The sequence below is a fragment of the Dama dama genome, chromosome 22 (assembly GCF_033118175.1).
Source record: "Dama dama isolate Ldn47 chromosome 22, ASM3311817v1, whole genome shotgun sequence".
NCBI classification, from domain to species: Eukaryota; Metazoa; Chordata; class Mammalia; order Artiodactyla; family Cervidae; genus Dama; species Dama dama.
Genome location: NC_083702.1, coordinates 52,674,425 through 52,678,698, shown reverse-complemented (window position 1 = coordinate 52,678,698; position 4,274 = coordinate 52,674,425).

Below are 4,274 nucleotides of genomic sequence, written 5' to 3'. Positions count from 1 at the left end.
GGCAACCCCCTCCAGTATTATTGCTTGGAGAATCCCAGGGACAGAGGAGCCGGGAGGGCTACAGTCCATAGGATCTCAAAGAGTCAGACATGACTGGAGTGACTTAGCTACTTCATTTTTGCTCTCTCTTCCCTAAGTTAGTCCACTTCCAGTTCCTCTGGACCACAAGCTATCAGAATATGCCACCTTCTCTCCCATCTTGTTGCTGTTATCCATTGTCTTCCTGATCATTCCCTTTCATTTGCTGGAAATTTATTCTCTATATTGTTGAGTTCCTTTCCACCATTGTTCTGATGCCATTCTTGAGGACTTCAGCATTCATATGCACAGACTATTTGACAACTATTTGACAACTTGGCCTCTGAAGTCCTTGACTTCCTTGCATCATCTTCCTCCATCATCTTCCTTCCAATCATCTGTTCCTCCATGTTCATACCTTAGTCATTGTTAACTGAATTTCTTCTAGCCTGGATAACTCAGTCCATAGAATGTCAGACTTTCAATCTGAGGGCCCAGGGTTCAAGTCCTGGTTTGGCAGTCAGTTGTGGTTTTGCCCCTTACTGAGGTTACCAAATATTATCTCATGAAAATCTCAATGCTGAAGTGTGCTTGCTTCTACCTTAAACCAAAGTTCACTTCAATTTTACACTGATTTTTGGGATACACTAGATAAACATGGTCTCAGGGAAGAAAAAAAGGTTTGTCTCCAAAATCTTCCTTCCAAGTACCTCACTCCCTACGAGACATCTTCTATCTTTCCAGCTCACTTATTTTAGTACTCTTACTCTAACCATTGTTTCTCCCTTTAGTATCTCTCGTCCTTTCATTCTACCATGTTTTCCTGTCGATTGTCTCCTTATGCCCTTGCTTCCCTCTTTACGCAACTTAAATTCCACGACACATCACTTGAATCCATTCTCTTGTGTTCATATACCTTGTCCATCTCCCCTCCCATTGTACTTGTCTGGCAAACTACTAACTCCAAATTTCTGTCAACTGCATCATACCTGCACCTGGGCAGCTGAATGTGGCCAAAGAAAACACATAATCAGGTGAATAGCCTCACTTAGATTTTTTGACCTCAAACATCAAATCAACCTTCAGAACTGAACTGCCTGGAAATCCATGACATTTCCAGAAATGATGTGGAGAATACTGGGGGAAGGGACAAGACTACAACCAAAAAACTGGGTAGAATTTGGATGAGAGATTCAGAAGAGATGATGGGCTGTGGGCTAAGGAGTTGGTCACAGGGATGGAGGTCAGAGCATACTCTCCAGAAATATTTAGGAGGTAGAACTAGCATGATTTGGTGAGTGAAACTGAACTTGGGCAATTAGGTAATCAGCTTTGTTCACATCATGAGTCATTGGGTAGAAACTAGAAACAATACACAAATGAAGTCACTTAAATTTAAGAACTTTATTCAGAGTGCTTCACTAGGGGATTGAAGGGAACTTCTTAAGATGGCCATTCACTTCTTTCTTCCCTAACCATCTTTCTATAAGCGTCCTACTTCAGACTTCTCCAAAATGGTCTTTGTAGCTTCTCTCTACTCCTATTTTTGTCGCTTTTACCCTACTGCACTTTACTATTTACTGTCTTCAATGTGAGGGGTGGAGAGATGATATTAACCTCTATTAGTTAAAAAATTGTTTATTTAGAAAGAAAATAAATTCAAATAAAACTAAGTAGAAAGTTAGAGAATATGCTACTCCCAGTTTGGAACATTTCAATTTCCCTATTAAGTGACAGAGTTAATAGGCAACTGGATATAATAATTAAAGATGTACACCTAGGTGTTGTATCTATTGTTTTTGCCCACCCAGAATTCATTAATCCACCTGTTAACAGCATTCTGATTTTCTCTGAAAAGTTACCCCTTTCCCACCCCAGGAGCCTCATCATTCTCCATGTCTTCTATCATCCCACGCTTAACTCTGTTTGTTTTATTTGTTAATTGCTTATTCTTCTAATGGGATATAAACTCCATGAGCCTATGGACTTTGTTGTTTACTGTTGCATTCCCAGAACCAAGAGCAGCATTTGGCAAGTAGTAGGTGCTTCATTTATGTTAAATAAATCAGTGCCAATTTGGTCAAGGTTGACCTGACTTCTACCTTCAGGGGTGGTGATGTAACTAAAGCTTAAGAAAAATTGTCATATTCTACTTCATTGGTGACAACGATTACTTTAGAATGGACACATAAACCACCATGGCCCCAGAACTGTAAGCATTTGCTTTTGGAGCTTCAAGGGGCTTCACAGGAGAACCTGGACTACAAAGTCAACTCAGAAGGAAGCAGTGCTAAGAGACAAAAAGAATGAGCCCAAATCCTGATGACATTACTTAAGATCCTGGATCAAGACAAGCACATTACACTGAGACTAGACATTCCACATTTTGTTTAATTTTGTTCAGATTTGCTTAAGTTGAATTGCATTTTCTGCCACTTATAACCAAGAGTCCTGATGAATACAGGTTGTAACCGGTGTTGTAAATAGATGACATCACCAGGACAGAATAGATAGTGTGAGAACAGAGCACTGGAAACACCTTATTTATGGATGAACAGAAGAAGGAGGCTAAAAAGAAATGTCAGAGCAGCATTAAGCTCACAGAAACCAAATAAAGAATTTTAAGGAAGACAAGAGGTTAGCAGTATTGAGCTCAAACTCAGCGTATACACAAGAGTCACATAGAGGGCTTGCTCAAGCACAGATTGCTGAACACCAACCCCGAGTTTCTAATTCAGTAAAGTCTGGGTGGGGCCCAAGAGTTCAAGTCTTTAACAAGTTCCCAGGTAATTCTTTTTGCTGGTCTAGGGACCGCCTTTGAATAACACTGCTATAGAGATTTTGAATCAGGCAAGATTTGATAAGGGAAAGGGAGAGCACTGTCTGTGACTGTGTTGTGGCAGGCACTAGAAGGTGCGGGGAATTAGGATTGCAAGGAGTGGAGGCAGTGAAGTTGATGGTTTTTTTCAAGGCATTACATTATTAAAGCAATGAGAGAAGGGAGCAGCTAGAGAGAGTGACTGGGGAAGCCTCTTTATTTAAAGATGGGAGAGATTTAGGCGTGTTTATTTGCTGAGGACAAAGGGTTGTAATGAAGCCTGGACAAGCTGAAGATACAGGGGGTGAACCCTAGCGTAATGAATTGGAGAGGACCAGAGGAAACAGCTGGGGTCCTCAGGTGGAGAGGCTAGTAACTGAGGAAAGGGGATGGAAGCAGACGTGGAGAGGTTTGTGGATGTAGGGTCTCCTCTTTGGATTGCCTCGTTTTCCTTCTAAAATAGAAAAGAGGTTAATGTGCTTAGAGCAAGGAGAAAAGTAGAACGGGAGGCGTAAAGAGGAAGGAGAAGATTTAAAAGAACTGTTGAGAAAAATGAGAAAAAGTTGACTGTGGACAAGTAGAAGTTTTGTTCAGAGCATCAGGGGCCCAGCTGTGGTTGCAGTCCATGATTATAGAATAGAGGGACTTCCCAGCAGAGCTTGGCAGCGCTGGTTTAGGAGCAGACGAGGCAGACAGTGGCATTCATCCAGGATAGGGGTGACTTTCCTTCTTGTTCTTTTAAAAACAATAATACCTCCATTAATTTGTGCTCCGGGAATAAAGCTCTTTACTATGAAAACAGGCAGTCTGAAAAACAAAAACATGTCCATAAATCACAAAGGCAGAACATTTGTAGCCTTATGACAAAATTGCTCAGCACACAGCTTCTTTTTGTCCTGGACCAGACCTTTGTCTAGATCAACATGTGAAATCTCTGAAAAATATCTTCTGTCCTAGGTCCCCTTGACCTAATTCAAGGGTCTGACATCTCCTATTCTCTTCAACTCCATCCCCTAGCAAACCTGGAAAGGATGTGATCATCACTCTGCTGTTGCCCTTTACAGATTGTTGGAAGCCTTCACTTTGTGTATTGCTTTAGTCAAGATTATGCATATTCAATGCTTTTGCTCCAGTTGTGGAAGAATATTGGACTTACCTTTTAAAAAAGATGTTTAGATGTCACTTTAAAAGAGGAGGGGTACAGGTGATGGAGATAGTATGTCTGATCTCCAGGGCTCTGTATTGCATCCATGGGTGGGCCTGGCACAGAAAATGCTCAACAAGTGTCTACTAAATGAATGAACAATGATTAAATAAACAACAAAAGTAGTGGTGAGTTGGAGTGGGGGTGGAGTTGAGGTGAGGACGGGAAACAAGATTGTTGGTGGAAGTGAAAACTATCTCAACCTTTGTAGAGGGTACCTTTTAATGGAGTTTC